Here is a 19693-nt window from a genome sequence, read left to right as displayed (position 1 = left end):
GAATTCATAACTTCCAAATTACCACTCTGAGACTGAAGCTACTGCAGCTTATTTTCGGATTTCTGTAGCCAGTGGCCCTAGTGCAGAAAAGTACGAAGTTTACTAACACATGTTTAAGTCCCACAGAAGTTGATCAGATAACGCTGTTGAGAAAAGTACTAGGTAAGTAAAAAAATTACAGTGCTACCTTGAATGAAAGCCCAGGATACCATGCATGCTCCTGCTTTCCAATTTTTGCTAAGCTGCATAAGGACAGGTATTTTGTATCTCAGAAAGCCAATACATACTGTTCACATTTTTGGAAGCACTTGGACTCTTTCATACAGATGAAGAGCAAGGAAAAAAAAAAAGACTTACATGGACAAGTTAGGAGATGGAACCCTACTATCATCAGCTAGGTTCCCAAGGTGGCTCAGCGTTGAAGTCGAACTGTTCTCTATAAAGCACTTCTCCTAAGCCCTCTGGATAGTTGTAAACTTGATCAGAGATTTTGCCCTGTAGGAAGAAACGCATGCAAAAATAAATTTCATCGCCAGAACAAAATAAAAGCTTTATCTTAAAACACAGAACATGCATTTTTAGCGCTGCAGTTAAGGAGGTTTGCAACTTCCCACTGTGAAAGTCTATAATCACATAAAACGCCCAGTTTTCAACAGTGAACGTGAACTCTGAGCCAGATCAAGTCAGATGTATGAAGCACTGCTAGGACACATGAAATAGGCACATATAAACTGCTTGTTTGTACTCATCTTTCATCATCTGAACTGGAAGACTTTTAAAGCAAAGGACTCTCCACCATCCTTCTGTATGGAAGACCTTAATACTTAACCACCCGCACCCAAAATGTTTTTAACCCTGTAACTGTTGCAATTTTTCTGGTTCCCCCCCCCCACTTCCTTTCTACTTTGTAATTCCTTTGCCACATTCTCTTTCTCTGCTGTGAATGGACATGTCTTTGTGGATGAAAACAGGGCTTTATATAGTGAGGCTGAGCACCGTACGTACAAATTCAGGGATGAGCAAGACAGTGAAAAGAAAGAAACTTAGGCTTGCCTTCAGGAATGAGGAAACATTTCAGCTGGCCCCTAAAGTCTAAGGATGTTACACACAACACCAAGGAGGCTTTTTAGAAGTACAAGGCTAGTTTACTCAAATTAAGGTAAAGCAATCACAGAAAAGGGTACAAGGAACATAAAAGGCAGTCACGCAGACACAAACCAGCCCCGCTGAGAAGTTATGCCCTCTGAAAGGAACTGTCATTTTCACGGGCTCAAACACAGTACAGAACTGGCCCTGTGTAAACCCAGCACACACCAAAGTTTCCACAAATTCGCTGTGGTCTACGACATGAAATGGGGAATGCACCAACGTATTGTAAAAAAAATAAAAATAAACCTTTGCTGCTCCCATTATTTAAATGAGACTCCAAGCGCAGACTACAAAAACCTGGCTTCTGGGAATCGCCTAACCCAGGCTATCATCTTTTCAACCACAATACGGTTAAGCAAACTGCCAAAGTGTATTTTTCCAGTTATTCTTGCTATTAGAAAGCTAAACAGCTGTACCCTACCTTGAGGGCAACTTTTTCACAGCAACTCTACAGAGCAATCTCTCCAGCTTTAGCATAAAGATTAGCACTAGCATTCAGTATCAAAAATAAGCCTCACTACTTCAGACTTGTTTGAGATATTCAGGAATTCTGCCAGGTAGGATTAATGTATATGCATTGTGTTTAATCATCCCTTTCTTTCATTAACGCAAGAAATCAGTAACGTCTTGTCTTCAGATTATGCATACAACACTTTTAAGAACAGTCAGTGCTTGGTTTTTGTAAAATCAACCAGGAGCTCCACTATGCTGTTCTGATTATGCTCAAGGACTCGTACCGATTTCAGTGATTATAAGTCCACCTTCCTAGAAGGACAAGTCATTAAAAACTGGTGCTTCTAGGGGGAGCACATGACCCTGTAGTGCAAAACCTAAAAGGACATGCTTCAGACAAATATCATCAGCAGTACTGCTCCGATAAATGCTCTCACACGTGCCAAGTAGAAAGCACACAGAAAAAGTTTCCATGGCATTGGAATGAAAACTGATCGCTTTCTTTAGCGATCGTTGACTACGAGCTGTGCTGAGTTCCAAATGCCCTTCAGAATTTCTTTTAAATGAAGATTATTTATCTGAAGAAACTACATATGTGCTTAAAAAATACTCTCTTGACTTGCCTCTTCCATGCAGATTTGCCAATATTAAATACTCAGAGATGGAAACAGTAGGATTTGAGCACTTCAAATCCTACTACTTTTATTCTACAAGGCAAGTGATTTAACTAAGAGTTAGTTTGCTCCATGGTAGTAGAGCAGGACTACCATTTTAAGCCATAGAAATGCGTTAGATGTCCCTAATAGATGAGGACAGTCCCATTTTTAGAGAAACTGCCCATGTGATGAGGCAGAAAAAGTTCCACTGTTTAAGGGTGTTAAAGTAGGTACAGAAGTGTTCTTTGCTAAACACCAAGCTTTGCGGGAATAAACAAGGGGGCAGCTTTGCCTTTTAATAATCAAGTGGCACCTATATGCATGTGTTTATCTGCCATCTGTAAGTATACTAGCAGGTGCCTTGAGTCTGACTGCAGCTCAACCAGCAATGCTGTACTTTATACCAAATAGTAGCACTCACCTGAGGAACAAAATAACCCCCCTAACTGTCCAAAGAACACAGTATTGCCAAACAACTGCATCTGCCTGATAAGCCCTACAAGCACCAGCACGAGCTCTTTCCAGCTCATCTGCCCCCCCAAACACGATACAGATAGTCCTACAAAACTGAGCGTAATTCATTTTCTTCACTAAGATGATCCACAGCATCTCTCAGGTTCCAAAAAGAGGTCTTGTAATGATCTGAGCTAAAATATCCAAGGGCCAAACCCTAAAAATCTAGAAATGACCTCACACATTTAAACCGACAGACTCAGAGGCACCAAAGTTACTCTGGTCCACAAATAAAACAAGCTATTCTTCTGGTACAATGGGTCTTTTCCAGATCAGTGCCAAGGCATTTCGGTGAGGCGGTCTCTGAGGGAAAGCGTAGCTCTGCTTGCTGTCCTGAGGAGCACGTGGTCTGCCAGAAATTCGCCCATCGACCGCACTCTCTCCTGCACTGGATCAAGAGTGTTTTGAACTGAAATTTGCCATTATATCCAAATTAGTCCATTACATGATTAAGCATCTTTTCAGGAAGGGACAGTCTAAATTCCCTGCCAGAGCACTCTGTCCCTCCTTTAATTGGAGAGATTGAATCATTTTCAAATCATACACTCCAGCTGAGCATTACCCCAAATATACACCTTAAAAAAGGCATTAGCCTTTTTTAAGGGGAAAAAAAAAAAAAAGAAACAGCCACCAGCACACCAGGCTAACCCAGACGCATGAGCTGCTCGCCTCCAGGCAGGCTGCAGCGCTGGTGGATGCAGTGAGTCCTCCTCCTGCCTCCAGTAAAGCAGGAGGAGATTTTGCATTGCTGTTTAGCACCAGAGGATGCCACCCCACACAAACTGCTGTAAAGACCCCTCTTTCTCTCGGGTCTAACAGCCTGTTCCCCGGAGCTGGAGGCTGCCTGCTCTCCCCTGGAAGGACAGAGGGAGGGAGAGAGGGATGGAGGCTGGCCAGCCTGCTCAGCCCACCCCAGGCAGAGGAGAGGAGAGGAGGGGGCACCTCCCCTGCACTCGCCACAGCCCGAAACACATGGGGAGGGGGCTGCAGTGTCGCAAGCATCAGCCACAGCGGCAGCAGCATTGTTCACAGGGTGACAGGAAGGAAAGAACTAGACTGGACCAGTCCAGACTGGAACAAACCCCTCCTACCATCACTATTATCCACAACCCCCCCCGCCCCCCCACCACTGCTGCCTCTCACACGTTTATCAGGGGAAGAATGGCGAGCAAGTGCAGGGGCTTCAGAGACACAAACCCAGCGGCTGGGGTGGGAGTGGAAGTGGGGCAGCATCCTCCCCAACCCTCTGCCACGCAGCGCAGGAAGCCCAGCCCTGCTTCTGGGTAGGCAGAGGAGGTAGACCTAAGCTGCTTTACTGGATGCTGCGCTGTGTTTTCGTGCAGGGCGGCTGTGTTCGACTGGGAGCAGTACACAATCGAATCATGCTCAGTCACCGGAGACTGCTGCAGAGGTCTGAAACGCAGCGCTTCTCCCGTCTGCTGGCACGCACCGGCTGCGCAGGGTTTTACAGCGCAGAAGACGCGTTTCGGAAAGGCTTGGGAGAAGGTTTCAGCACACTTACTGTCCTCTCCGCAACAACGGGGGTCCCCCCAGCACAGACACGCACCTTCTCGGGCTCTGAATGAGGCCAGCTACTGACCAGGTAGGGTCCGTGGTGCGGTCTGGTGGCAAGGTGCGGTGGCATCCTCCTCAGCCGTGCCAGGTGCCCTGTGCTCGCAGTCCCCTTCACCGGGGCATGACACCCCTGTCCCACACCATGCTGACCCTGAGCAGGGTCTCAGCACGCCCTGGCACCCAGGCACGTGTTTTACACACACACACACACAGTCGGGAGCTGGGCCACCGCTCAACTGCCTCTCTGCCCTATGCTTTCCAAAAGCTACCGCAAGCAGCCGGGTGGGCCACAAGGACTGGCCGAGGCCACCAAACGGAGGAGGCTGAGGCTGAAGCAGGAGACTTCCAGAAGGACCGGCAGCACCAAACCTGCTGCCGCTGCGCTGACTGGCTGACCAAGGGGAGGGGAAAGCGTGCGTCCTTGAGACAAGCTTTCTTCTGCTCATCTTTTCTGCTCCTCGGGAGGGAGAAACACCTCTGGCCACGGGAGGAGATAGCTGAACGAGAGGGAAGGCCTCCCCTTTCCCCCACACCCCGCTGGACTCCCCGGCACCTCAGCGTTACGGCAATTTGCCCCGTCATCCCCACTCGCGTGCAGGAAAGAGCCACTTGTGCAATACCCTCCTGACTCGTGCGGCACCCTCATGACTCGTGCCGTCACCGCCGCTCGGCGTTGCGACCCCCCCCCGTGAGCAGCACGGAGAGGGACGGGTGAGATCCCCCTGAGGTGACCCTGTGCCGCCCCAGGAGCCGCTCAGGTGAGGGGCAGGGAGGTGTGACAGCACGGGAGGAGAACCCGGATGGATGGTCACGGCTACACACAACATGGCCCCTGAGAAGCAGGCGAGGAGAGACGCCTCTGCCGTGCCACGGGCGCTGCTTCTGCTTCTCCAGCCTCCCCTCCTCAGCAGCCGGCACTCCCCGGGACGGGGCTCTCCTCCTGTCATTTTAACCGGGGGGAAACGCCTCAGCCCGGACCCGCAGGGCAGCCAGCGCTGTGACAAGCACGGGGCCAGCGGGGCTCGCATGCCAAAGCACCGGGGCGCCTCCTCTCCCCGAGAGGCCGAAGCCCCCCGTGCCCCGGGACGAGGGGACCCCACCGCCGGGCACCGCCACGTCCCCCCTCGCCGCCGGGACCTGCCCCGGCTCGGCTAGGGGGGCCGGCAGCCGCGCAGCAGCCCCCCTCCGCGGGGATCCGCCATGTTAGGGCCGCCGCCGAGACCCTCGCCCGCTCCCCTCGGAGCCCCCGGCCCCGCCGCCCCCTCACAGCCCAGCCCCGCGAGGCGGCGGCGCCGGCGGCGGCCGCCCCGGCGCGGCCCCGGCCCCGGTGCCCGGCCTCCCGCTGCCGCCTCCCGCCTCCCGCAGGCGCTGCCGGCCGCCATGTTAGCGCGGCGCCCGCTGACCCCCGCCGGCACCGCCGGGGCTCGGGGAGGGGGGTCCCGCCGCCCTGCCGCCTCCTCCCGTCCCGTCCCGTCCCGTCCCATCCATCTCCGGGCTGGCGGCCCCACGCCGGGCGGCGGCGACCCCGCTGCGCGCCGGGGGAGCGGGGGAGCCCCGGCTCTGACTCAGCCCCGCTGCTCTCCATCTGCCGCTGCCGGTGGCAGCTGGGCTCGCCCCGGGGAAGGGGCAGCCCCACACCTCCACCCCGCCGAGTGCCGCCGCTCTCCCGGGGGACGGGGCTGCTCTGTGCCCCCCGGCCGGGGGAGCGGGGACGGCTCCTTCCACCCCCGCGGGGCGCAGGGACCCGCCGCCGGCCGCCCCTCCCCGCCCGCCGCCCCCTTCCCCGAGCCGGGAGCCCCGGCACCGACCCCGGCCCGGCAATGGGGGGGGGGACGGGGGGACGGACGGGACACCCCGGGTGTGCCCCGTGCGGGAGGTGCTGGGGACCCCGTCCCCGGTACTCACGTGAGATAACGGCCCGAAAGATTTGGTAAATCGTCTTCTCTTTTTAGGCGGAATTTTTAAAGAGGGATGTGGGAACCTACAGCAGAAATACAGGCGGCGGCAGCGGCGCCTTCCAGGGCCATAGGCTGCGGGGGAGACCGGCGGGGGGAAGCGCAGCGCAGCGCCGGGACGGGAGGGCACAGACACAGAGAGACGGAGCCGGAGCGGGCCGGGGGGAGGCTGCGGCAGCGGGGGGGGCGGAGGCAGGAGCACAGCCACCGAGCAGCGAGGCGAGCGGCGACGAGAGGAGAAGGGGGCGCCGCCGGCAGCGCTCTTATAGCAGCGGGGAGGGACCGGCGCCACGCGTCAGCGCTCCGCGGGGCGGGAGCCGCCGCCGCCGCCACCGAGCGGAGCCTTTCGGTCCCCTCCCGCTCGGGGCTCGGCTCGCAGCCGGGTCCCGGCTCGGCTCGGTGCCGGGCAGCCCCACAGCGGGCGTCGGGAGCCGCGGAGGCGCTGCCAGTGCCGCGCTGCCCAAAATGGAGGCGGTGCCGCCGCGGCCTGGCCTCCCCGCGGGGAGCTTCCCCCCCGGGGTGCCGGGCAGGGGGCTCTTGGCCGCCTTTTTGGCTCTCCCCGAGCGGTTTCCGTGGGCTTGGGGAGGGCAGCAGGCTGTTTGGGGAGGTGGGGGTGTGTGTGGGAGCTGCGGGGCGAAGGGAGCCCTGGCGGGGGGTGCAGGGAGGACAAAACGTTTGTGGCGCAGAAGGCTCGGTAGTTTCCAAACGCCTGGCCTTTTTAAGGTAGTGCTCGCAGAGGCGCTTTTCTGCAGACCTTTTTTGTAGTTCCGTGCAGAAAGCGGGTCAGGGAGCACTTAGGGATCGAATGAGAGGCGTCCCTCAGAGCCCGGGACAAGCGGTTACCCATATAAGACTTGGTGTGACAGCTTGAGCCCGCTTCCCTAACGGCTTTCACAAACACCAGACCAGACCGGTGTCACCACGGCCCTGGGCAGATGGCAGAAGAAAAGAGGTCTTCGTGGCCGGTGAGCAGCCTCGTTCACCCAGTTAACAAGAGCCCAACTCCTACCAATACGCCGAGCGTTAGTAAGCTGTTAATAACACTCCCTGGAGGAGGCGAGTGACAGAATCATACAATGGTTTGGGTTGGAAGCGACCAGGCAAGCCTCAGTCTTCCATTTCAAGTCATTTCATTTTAAAGACTGCCGTAAGTAAGTATGTTAACCACGGGATTTAGCTGCCCCATATGTTTCACAGAGTTCCACTTAAGCGCTCATACACCTTGTGCACATCCCCAAACCTTTATTACTTTTCATAACACGCTGGCAAGGAAGTGCAGCTCACGGTGCGAGTGGGAAACAGCCGCTCAGAGATAGGTAGCGTAGCTGAAGGTCACGAAGGAGTTCGCTGAAGGCTGAACCCTGATCTCCACAGCCCCAGCCTGCCATGTCAGTTTTACCAGAGCACACAGGACTGTAGGGTTCTTTAAACTCACTCCAGTAGTCACAGTTCTTTCACTAAAAAAAGTGGGGAAAAAAATAAATAGTAATCATCCAGTTCACTGAGACCCACCAAAGGATGTGGATGGAAAATAATTGTACTGAAAGGTAATTGTTCGTCTAAGGACATGCTCATTTTCTTAAAAAAAAAAAAAAATTATTGCAATTAGGATTTTTTTGCCTTCCAAAGCAAAGCTGGGTTTGTTCAGTTTTATAACAGTGAATTTAGAAAAGTGGTGAACGGATACACATCTGTCATCTCTTCAGAAATAAAATGAGACAAGTTCTGTAGCATGCAGTGATGAAGTTTGTTTACTCTTTTCATCTGTTGTCACCTTCTCTTTTGAAAATCATTTTAAATGAGGAGGAAGTGAACTGAAAAATATATTCAGTCTTGGTACAGTGTCTCATCTTTCTTGATAAGAACGCTAGTAGGATATGGATGAAGTCAGTACAACCAGGCACATTGATTCTGAAATCAGAAGACCTCTCACATACATTTGCAACAGACCCTGCATTCAGGAATAAAAATGGAACGGTTTACACTGCTGTTTTCTCAAGTATGTTCTGTATGACACACTTCATTGGTCACTTGCCTGCCCTTTTGAATTACTATTCCAGAATGTAAGTGCAGAAGGAGGAATCGGAGAAAGCAAACAAACAAACAATACACACACGCACAAAAGGAAAAAAAAAAAAAAAAGAAAGCTATTGAGAGATAGGAAGAGAGATTTGGGCAGATCTTGGACAAGGCACAATAAATGTGAATCATTAACCGACAAAAATGGAGGGAGGATTAGAGGGAAGGACAAAGGTTATAGTGATACACACAGAGGAAAATATACCTTGAGAAAGTTATATTGTGTATCTGAATAAAGATTTTTAAAAATATTTTTTTTGGAAGGGATTTAAAAGAGGAAAAAGACTTGAAAAGTTTGGGGTTGAATGTTGCGGGAGTTTAGGTGCAGCCAAAAAGTGGTGATGAAGGAAAATGGCAAATAATAAGTCAATACTAGTTCTATGTAGAACTATTTATTCTTTTCTATATTCTTAGACTTCTCCTGATGGTAGCAGCTGAAGATATCCCAGCAGTACGTGAGTGATGTAACCACCACATCAGTTACTGCCATTTCGTCTACGTTCGTCTTCCCGGAGGAGTTCTTGTTTTGCTAGGTAGGGGATGTTTTTGATATTCTTACCATGAATATGAAAACAGACAGACTATTTAAGAGGGGAGGACAGTCACGTAGGACAGGAAAAAGAACTTCAGTTTGATATGCAATTAACTGGGGGCACACTGTCAGCTATTTTAAAAATGGAGGGAGAGAGGGAGGATTTCCTGCTCATGGAGGAAGCAACACTTGAAAACAGAAACATAAACTTCATCCTCTCAAGTCTACAGAAAAAAAAAAGTGGCATGCTGTTCAAGACCGATCTACATACAAAATGAGAAGAAAATGGTGGATGAACACTTTATACAGTGTTTCCACTTTCACTGGTGATATTAATGCAGAAATAGAAAGCTGATGTCACAGCTCAAATATATATAGGTTTAGTATAGTCCTGCACAAAATCAGTGCTGTTTTGTCTGGACAGGCAAAATGTAAAGAAGCTAAAATAAAATATCCTTTGCTTCACTGACATTTCTTTACACTCAGTTTTAATACTTTAACTAATAATCTTGCATGGCTCCACTTGCACAATGTATTTCATAGATTACTAGAGTAAAAACAGCTCACGCTTTGCTCTGCAAAGATAAAAGGGCAACAGAGCACAAGATGCAGGTAGAGCCCTTACTTCCAGTCGTGAGGCACTTCTACTACATTTCCTTTTGTACCTCCACACATTTTCTTTCCCGCACTGTTCACAGTTGGATGTAGACAAAATTAGGTTTTATCCTTCTGACTCAGATAAACAGGAGCAGGAAGGACACCCTTCCCCACCTCTCATTTTGGAATGCAAAAAATACTCTCTGGTGAGGTAATCCCATGGTCTGGAGTTTCAAATTGATTTGGACAGATGTCTGAAGGCTACATAGCCTGATGACCTTCCCCACTAATCCAAAGTATTTCCTTCTCTTTATGTCTTCCTATGGGCTACCTCTTCTCTCCTCTGGTTCTCCCATTTCCTTTCCTCCCTGATGCACCCTCTATCACCAGACATCAGCAGGGGATCAGATTCCGCTCCTGCAGGTGAGAGAATGAGATTATTTCCTCCTCCATCTCCTCTTCCTCTTCCCCCACTGCTGCCAACTCTTGCAGTAGTTGGTGTTTTTTCTTAAAGCCTCAGGTGCAGGAATTATGTATTTCATCTTCCATTGAGAATAAAACGTCCCCAGCCCCAGTGATCGTAGAGAAGAGTTGGAAACATGTGTACTGAAAACTCAGAACAACGGAAGACAAATACAAATAATGATCCACTTTTGTTGCAGGGAAAAGGTTATTGCAATTTCTGAATGCTTGAACTTGGCAATACGGTTCCTCTCTTGGCTTCTCATCCTTGCGGAGGCATTCGGTGCCAGGAATAGTTAGCAATCTGTAGCTGTCCAGCAGGACGTTAAGGCAGGAGGAAAGAGTCAGTCAAAATTTAATTTTTGCCTGAGCTGCTTAGGGCAGGAACTTCTGTGCACAGGGCAGACACATGAGAAAAGGAACATGAGGGCGGTCAGAGATCTGGAACTCTTATTCCCACCATGCAGTAGATATACCAGAGTTCCTGTAGTCCCTCTTTTTAGTGAAATGGCCTGTATAAATAGGACCTCCTGGAAGTACTATTAGTTTGGTCCTCTTATCTTAGCACATTTTTCCTTGCTGCATGCTTTAGAGCTATCACTGTTCCTATCCAGTGGAAAGAAACACTGGTAACCAGCTGGAGAAATGATTCCCAATTAGTAAAAGTCCAGAGGTGGTGCAAGGAAAGACAAATCTGCCTTAGCTCACAGACAGCAGTCACCTCTCGCCTGTATTTACTGAGTCATTTGTTGGACCAAAATAACTGGGGCAGAAATAAAGTCCGGGCTTGGATTAGCTTGGTTTCAGAAGACGAGTAAGATAAAGTATAATTTATGCAGGGAGTAGTTAGAGAATAGATCTCATACTCAAGCTAAGTGATTTACACGAAGGAAAGGTTAAAAAAGGATTATACACCAGCTCATCACTTTGACTGACTTAGCTTCTACAGATGCTCATGGGGTGATGTCACACATGGAAAATTCATGGAAACAGTGGCTCAAAGTGCTATATAAAGGTACCATAAGCAAGTAAAATTAAATTGCAGTTGTTTTACAATATCAAAGGTAGAAGGAAATAGCAACAGAAAATTCAGTCTTGTTTTATTGGTATCCAGGAGTATACCATAAGTCTGCTTTTGCTTTTACAGCTATGCTCTCCTGATGGTCCAATGCTAGAATGTAATTCACCTCTACTAAAATCTAGACAGGATGGCCAGAAACTAAAACTAAATGATTGTGAACTAAAAATCCGAGCTATTGAATAAGGACTATTGAAGAGAATATTCAAATACGAGCATTACTTTAGAGTCCAGTGACCTGCATTTAAACACTGTATTAGCTAGTAAAGGGCAGGAAGATCCAAAAGCTCTAAGTGTCTGCAACAGGATGTGGACTTTTTACTGTTAGGAAATGTGCCTAAGCCCAGCCCAGGTTGGAAATGACTTGGGCTCGTTATGTGGTAGGTGTTTAGTTGTATATTAATCACTCACATTCTACTTCCTTGTATCTGCGTGTCACAGATCATCACGAAAACCTGCAGGATCAGCCAGTGGCCAAGGGTTTGGTCTCGGTGGAATTTATCTTTTCTCATTACAAACGTCTTTTGATCAGAGACGAGGAATGAGTTTTCCCTCTGTGGATAAACAGGAGGTGTCTGTTCCCAGGAGAATGAACTAGTCAACAGTGATAAGACTACATCAACTTAAAAATGCAGCAGTCCAAGCACTAAAGCGGGATGAAGTGGGCTGTTTACCATCCAAGCCTTCTGATGGAGGTTAAAAAACTATAGCATGCTGTTACTGGTGTTTTTATAATGGAGAGAGTCTTTTCTGTTAAATATTCTCATCAAACATACGTGTTGCTGTTTGTTGCATTTGCAAGGAATCTTTTCTTTCCAGATGTTTTTTCTCAGCCGTGTAGGATTTGTGTAAGTAGTCTTCCCCAAATTTGGTTCTAGCTTCATGCGAAGAGTAAGGGCGTTGTCAGGCTCCTTTGCTTGCTAGTAATTCTTGTCAGTCACCGCTCAGCTTGCCGAACACACGTGTATTCTGCTCATGTTTTCTAGATAGAGAAGCCCACAGCAGCCACAGCGGTTTGTCTGAGCTTCCCTGGCTGCTAGGGCATTTCGTCGAGCATGAGCTCCATCAGTTCGCAGTCTCCAGAGAGGAAGTTTTCCGCCTAACCCCTGAAGGAGCACTTCACACTCATCAGTGTCTTCCACCACCCTTCCTGCTCTCGGAGGTGGCAGTCATCTCCCCCGCGGGACCCATGAGCAGCAAGAAGGAACGCAGTCTCTCAAGATTGCACGTCAGTGCAGTCTGAGATGTCTCTGAACGTGCGTCTGCATTTTCTGTTTGATTAACAGCATTGTCTCGCACATTCTTGGGATAAGACAGCCACGATGCCAGGCAGAGGCTTTTCCTACTAGGGTGAAAGGGGCAGGACTCAGACAGACTAAAACCTAGCAAACTCCTTCAGTGTTTTCAAAACAAGTGACAATGCATTTGGAAAAAAAGATTGACCCATTTAAGATAAACCCTGTTTACTTTACTTGCATGAATAGATTTGCTAATGTTAGTAGGAATAAGATGAGCAGACTGGCGCTATTTGCTGCCTCCAGAATCTGAATTTTCTTTATCGTGTGTATTAGAAGTAAAGACAGACTTTTTCGAAAAGACATTTTTTTCCCCATGAAATAAAGAAAACCCATATATGCCACGTCTGTCAGCAGTGACCTACATGGAATAATTACTCCTACAACACAATGAAGAGCGTACTGAAGGATCTGCAGGATCTGTCACATACCTTGCAAGGAGAGGGGTTACAAGGCTCTGAACTTGTGCATTTAGTTGTCAGAGCACTGCAGTAGTGGTGCTGCTGCTACCTGGGGCCTCTAAAGAGATAGTCAGCAAGTTTTTGAGTCCCTAAGTGGTTGCAACCAAGCTGTATTTTTCATCTCAAGCAAACTGTGTTCATGTACCTGTGGCTTGGGACTGGTCCTCATCTCTAAGATTTGTAGCTTGTAATTTCTTTTTCCAGGCTCGGTCTTTCTGTGGTCCTCAAAAACTGGGAAGGAAATCCCTTTTAAATGTTCTTGCCATTAAGATCCCCTGAGCCAGCTGATCTGGTTCAGGCCTTCAGCCACAGTTCGCTCGAGAATGTGAGGCAGCATCCTGGGTCAGGCACGATGTTGCTGAAGGTGAAGTAGCAGCTATGGATGTCGTCTGCTCAGGATACTGTGTTAGTGCAGCCCCTTGCTTTGCTACTTCCACTCAACACACAGAACCATGAGGAAAGTTAGCAAAGTAAGGCAACAGGGATGAATTATTTTTATTACACTGCATTTCATCACAGCCGGCCTGAATAGTCAGTACCCTCTGAATGTGACCATTGTGAAGAGCAAGTGAAAGCTGGATGTGAAGGAATCATCAGACAAGACTGGGGCAATATCTTCTGGCTGGTGCTTGACCCTCTTTTTTGGTACCCAGCAGCGAGGGTGCATGGCCCAGTGTGCACACTCAAACCAGAAGATACGTTGCCAAGCCAGAAGATCTCAGTTGTTTCTAACTTTTCCCAAAACCCAAGGAATGACCCCAAGGATCATGTAGGGGCGGCAGGGTCAGGCTTGGCAAAGCCGCCACCGAGCAGGAGGTGTGAGCTGCTGACAGCTGCTGACCTGAGCCTGGCCATTAGTCCCCAGGACGTCCCTGCAAAGGGAACACAGCTCTGCTGCTCACCTCCCTGGGGAGACCTCCAGGGACAGGGGACAGCAAACTGTGGCTAAGACCAGTGAGCACTGTGCTGTGGATGTTGCCTACCTAATCACCATCGTGAAAATCTCCACTAAACCTGGTTTGCAGCTATTAACTGTGCCTAGCGCTCTGAGAACAGGATTGGTTTGTTTTGTTAAAGATCATGTAGAAAAGAGGCAGATAATTCTGTTCATGCTTGAAACAGCAAGAAAAGGAATAATAAGGAGTGCTTTTTAGAATACATTTTCCTGCAATTAAAAGATTTCAAGGCACCTAATTGTTTCTTATGGTACATTATGAATTAAGTAGCAGAAGAGTGAAGGATGCAGCCTCACACAAGATTCCTGCAAGCATCAACAGTGACACGAACACGTTGATGTGGCAGGAGCACGTTCCCCGGATCACTGGGACATTTTCAGAATTCTACACACTTAGAATTATAGAATCACAGAATGGTTTGGGTTGGAAGAGACCTTAAAGCCCACCCAGTTCCAGCCCCCTGCCATGGGCAGGGACACCTCCCACCAGCCCAGGTTGCCCAAAGCCCCATCCAGCCTGGCCTTGAGCACCTCCATGGATGGGGCATCCAGAGCTTCTCTGGGCAGCCTGTGCCAGGGCCTCACCACCCTCTGAGTAAACAATTTCTTCCTAATATCTAATCTAAACCTACCCTTGTTTAGTTTAAAGCCATTCCCCCTTGTCCTATCACTACACTCCCTGATAAAGAGTCCTCTTGATGGAGCTCAGCAGGCAGCCTAAAAACCCTTTTAATTACCAGAAACACCACCATCTTCTCCTTCTTGCCAATTTCTTTTTTACACCCTCCTTTCCTCTTGTGTTATGTATCACTTTCCTGTATATTTTAGAATCTTCTTTGCCCCTTCCCGGTGCGAGGCAGGGCCTCAGCACCACACCTGGGAGGAGGCTGTGGTCCTGTGGCTGGGCTGGGTGCCGGCAGGAGGGTGCAGATGGGCTGAGCAGCCCCAGCCCGCTGCTGGTGATGGAAGGGGCCTGCAGTTGGGTTGCCCTCGTAGGAGAGAAACACATGAAGTGAAGCGTGGTCCAGATTTCCTCCTGCCACGTGGCACCGTGTCTTTCCTTCATTCTGGATGTCCTGATCCCTTTCTAGATACAGAGCAGGGCTTTGGGCTTTCAGCTTTGCCCTGAGGAGCCAAGGAAATGCTTACCCTTTTCTGTAAGAGAAATGGGGTTTAGAAGATTGATTAAAATGATAATCTATGGATTGTGTTTCTCAGATTTTACCACATGTAAACACAATCTTAAGTGTAATCAGTTTCAATGACTTCTATTTAACTCCTGGACAAAGTTTGCTTTTAAATACCGCACCAGATTGGACATGGCCAAAGATAAATTGAATGCAATTAGTTCTACTATTTGTTTTGATGATATGCTAAATTATTTCTTACAACAGAGCATTTATTATAAAAAGCTAATGGTTATACTCTTGCATTTAACATCTAATATATTGTAAACCGTGGCAAACTGATAAGTTTCAAATTGAGTTATTAAAGTCTGGGAAAAAAAAATAATCTAGGAGTTTCATCTAGTAAATAATTGTCAATGCCCAAATCATCATTTTCACAAATCTTAAACTGGAAGAATTTCATATGCATTTCTGATCATTGCATAAATCAGAAATGTTAATTACACTGCCTGTTACTGATGACTTTAATTTATATTCCCTTAATGAATGTATGTTCTTAAGTAGAATGTCTGGATTTAAATGCTCTTATGGCATTGTTAACATAATGCCCCTTAAAACTGTTAATAAGACCTGTCGGAAGGCTTGCTCTCACCTGCACTGAGCCAGCTGTTGCACTGAACAGCCATGGAGTTGTTTGAATACTCATGGAATTTACTGAAAATTAACCTTGTCTGTATCATCATCCCCTCCAGCAAAACAAACAAACAAACAAACAAACAAACAAACAAACCAACCAACCAAAAAAACTAATGCAACAGTAACAAGAAAGTGAATCCATACAACTAGACCCTCATGGCTGTGACAGGAATCCTTCAGCGTATTTCCTGGGAATTTGTAAGAATAAAATGGACTTCTAACATTTACCTTGAATAATCTTTACTTTTATTTTCCTTCTTCCCTGAAATTTATTATGACTTCATCATGGTAACTGCAAATTAATGAAGAGTGTAGTCCCTGAGAATACAAATATTTGAGTGTAGGAATTGTTAGCCCTTGAAATGCAGCATTGCTTACCATGGAGCTTATCCAACTACTCTGCTCTCTGAATTTCCACTTTAAACCTTGCCTTCAGTATTTGTCTTGTTGATGTGGACCTAATCCAGCTGAGGAATACGCGTGCCATGCCTTACAAAATAAAAACTGAGAACAGATGGCAGCAGAGAACCTGATCCCAGAAATCATATTTTGGCTGAAAAGATAAGTGCCTGGACTTCAGGAAACATGACTTGCCCAGATTTTACCATTTCTGCAAGGTATTAAGTATAACTGGTGAATGCCAGACTTTGCTATGTAAATACCTATTGAAATTCCCTGGTGGCAAAAGCAGGACACATGTAAAATAACAGATCTCCAGCGCTGTGGAAAGTCTTCCAGTAGAGTTAACAGTGGAAAGACTATTGAGTTTTCTAATGTGCCACACTACACTGACAGGCTCAAGTGTTAAAAAAGGAAAAACAAACAAACAAACAAAAAACCACTAAAAATCACAAAATTACCACAGCTACTTTAAAAATACAGCTATTAAAAATTCATCATGTTTTTCACTCATATTCAGATTTCCTCCTGTTGCTGAAGGAGGCCTATTCCTCCTTGATATTTTTTATTTCAGGTTTCAAAATAAGTGCAGGCATGGCAAATTCTACTTACTATTTGGAGAAACTTCTTTCATTTCATAACGTGAGGGGCTGCAGAAGGGGGCATTCGATTTCCCTTTCAGTGGTTATCTTACTAAGAACAACAGACCCTGTGCTCTCGCCTCTCCCCCTGAGGCCCACCAGGCATACCGCTGGTCTTACCCTCTTCTGCAGTTCCCTTAATGTTTCTTCCTCCTCCTATTTATCTAATTCCTCAGGGATTTTTTGCTCATCCTGGTATCTTTCTCATCCTTGGTGCTCCCACTGTCTCATTTTCTGAACTCGAAGTTTCCTTACTCCTTTTTTTGATGGGGGCTCTTCTCAGCAGTTCAGTTCCACTGAAGAGGATAGGAGGAAATGATCGCTATGGAGAACTCAGAAAACCTACCAGTGTTTCATGACAAAAAACACGTCAAATGCCATATTTTGTCACTGTAAAATCTTAAAAATTAGCAACTGTGGATTGTCCCTTCTGCCAAGTGCTAAGTAGAAATGGGCATGTAAGGGTATCCTATCATTTTTCTGTGGAGAAAAATTAATGAACTAGACATTCAAATCATCCTTCTTATTCTGCCACACATATAATACACTCATAAATCTGTTCACCTTGAATAAAACCAGCAAACACAACAGAAGATTTGGCACGCGCGATCCCACTTGCAGCACCACAGCTAAGACACCGTTGTGTTGCTGCCCTTTGTTCTGAAGCGCTCTCGTTATTGTCTTTTCAAGCCGTCTGGTTTCTAAATTCTGATCAGAAAAATGCTCCCACCATCCAAAAGCCATCCTGCCTCCTGCCAGCCTTTTGCCTGGGCCAGCGTTTCCTCGAGGTGCTCAGTGTTGAGAAATGGGGCCCCGCGAGGCCGCCCGTGGCTGGGCAGGGCTGCCTGGCGCAGCGAGCTCCCCTTCGCCACCGTGAACCTCGGCAGCATCTTCCTCACCCCTGCCTTTGCCATAGCAACATTCGTAAGGATTTTTGACAGGAGACGCGTGACTTCTAGACTTCAGATTTTCCAACAGAAATACCAGAAAGCAGCAGGCAGCTTATTTTTCAGCTGGAGGGAAGGCTACCAAACCAACAGTAGCAGTCTGTTACTGCAGCACAGGCCTTCCGTCCTATTCGCTCAGCGTTCCCTTCAGCCCTGGTGAGTTCAGCTCTTTGATTTTAGCACACCAAAGGGTCTGCGTTTCTCAGGGAAGCTTCTGTCTTCTTCTGGAGACCCGTGTTAGAGCCTCACCTGCGGCAGTCTTGTCTCCATCTTTTTTTCCCCACATTTTTCCTACCACACACCAGATGGCCTTCATGGGACAGCGGCAGGCTGATGCCACGGGGCACATTTAATGTTTCAGTTTGCCACAGCCTGCCATACGGGAGACTTAAATTATCTGCTTGCAGAACACGCCAGCGGAACCACTCGGCCTGGAAGCAGCACGGGGCCGGCCTGGCCCGCTGGCGGCACCGAGCGCGAGATGCCAGCTGCGTGACACCATTAGCATTCCTCATCAGCCGCAGCTCCTGTCGCTGTCTGCACAACTTTGGGAAACCAGGTCACTCCCTGCTCGTCCTCCTCCGGTCACTGATGTTGTCTTCTGCTGCTCTGAAGCTCTGGAGAGCGTAATTAGTTGCCGCTAATGCTCGGTTCTACGTGCAACCGCTTTGGCTCGGGCCAAAAATGAAGTTTTCACATAGTTTTCATGCCCTAATAGGAGGGGAACTTGAGACACATTTGAGAGAGACCCATTCTCCTGGCGTTATAATGATGCAGCTGATATTTTTCAAAAGACCACAAAGAATACTAATGACATGGTAAGCTTTCAGTACTCCCAGAACAGAGAATAAATGAGTGAGATTCCAATGAAAATACAAAGCTATACACCTACCCGTGCCAGATAACAACTTGTACTGCAAGGCTGTCATAATGAGCAAACTGAAATCATGCCCTCAAGCAGAAAAACTGCCTGAAATTGCATTTAACTGCTTTGGGTTTTCAGGCAGATGGGAATCCTGATATTCCAAAGAAGCTGCAGGGGAAAAACAAAAAAAAAAAAGAAAAAAAAAAAAGGTCAACCCAAACGCCAGACCAGAAATCCAGGTTTTCATGAGACACTGGAGAAGCCTGTGGGGAATAAATTTTGAGGGGAATGTATGGAGAACGATACACAGAGATTAAGCAACAAACTTTACCAAAGGTCAAGTGGCTTTATGCTGTGGGTGAATAAATAAGCATAAATGCCCGCAAAGAATTATCTGATGGTACAGCATAGCCTGCTTATTGACAGGGTGGCTGTATCAGTAATTAAAGCTGCATTAATGTGCTTGAGTGATGCTCTGAAGGTGTCACCATGACCGCAGTCACAGCATCAACCAAAGCGACTGAGAGTGTTAAGAGGAGGAGCCAGGAGCTGCACACGCTCCTTGCCAAGAATGCTCTTACAATTCGATATCCAGAACACCAATAAAAATAATATTACAAAAGTATAAACAACAAAACAAACAATGTTAGCATCCACTATGATAACTGCAAAATGAACATGGTGTATTTCAGGAGATAAAATACGGAGCAGAGCATCCATTCCCAGTCATTCCAAGATGGTCTCTTTGGACAGAGGAACAGCAATGTCGGTTTCAAAGAACTACGTTGTGTTTTGTGTGCACTGGGAGGTTAGGAATGATAAGAGGGGGCTGAAATTACAGCTGAAATTGATGACACTCAAAAAATCAAAATTTCTCTTTTGCAATGATTTAGGTTAGGAAGTGCCAAACATGGAGTATAAGCTATCTAAAACAACATGGGACAGTTCATGCAGTTAGGTGAAAGTTACAGCCCGCTGGGGGAAAAAGCAACCAGAAAAGTCTGAAGATAGGAATATTTGTGCTTCTAGAAAGAGAAAAATATTTTCTTAAAAAAAATATATAATAATTGTAGTTAAGCATAGATGATCCTAGCTACCCAAATTCAGGAGAGGAATTTTATAGATGTTTCAAATACATTAATTTTACTATCGCCATTATTCAAATAGGATTTGGCCCCAGAGGCCACATAACAGTTAAACTTGTCATAACAACTCCAAATATAATAGGAGCACAAGTTCAAGATATCCTTCGGATGTG

General features: G+C 47.5%; 1 protein-coding gene and 1 long non-coding RNA gene across 5 annotated transcripts in view; one reads left to right on the top strand and one right to left on the bottom strand.

Annotated features, from left to right (window-relative positions):
• AZIN1 (antizyme inhibitor 1) overlaps positions 1 to 6567 on the bottom strand; it is a 26547-nt gene extending 19980 nt beyond the window's left edge. The window contains exons 1-2 of one of the 4 annotated variants that reach the window (XM_083822587.1): positions 6252 to 6567; positions 358 to 495 (exon numbers count right to left, since the gene is read on the bottom strand). The gene's annotated coding sequence lies outside the window, so the exon portion shown is untranslated. The remainder of the gene's footprint in view (positions 1 to 357; positions 496 to 6251) is intronic. The other 3 variants (XM_083822590.1, XM_083822588.1, XM_083822589.1) reach the window with 3 other exon arrangements.
• Positions 502 to 19693, top strand: LOC310893498. Its single transcript, XR_014579023.1, has 3 exons — positions 502 to 5104; positions 8795 to 8913; positions 12036 to 19693. It is a non-coding gene; the product is annotated as an uncharacterized lncRNA (long non-coding RNA).

Source organism: Anser anser (assembly GCF_964211835.1).
Source record: "Anser anser genome assembly, chromosome: 2".
In the NCBI taxonomy this organism is placed as follows: Eukaryota; Metazoa; Chordata; class Aves; order Anseriformes; family Anatidae; genus Anser; species Anser anser.
The sequence above is the reverse complement of the archived record's forward strand: the minus strand, read 5'-3'. Positions and strand labels throughout refer to the sequence as shown.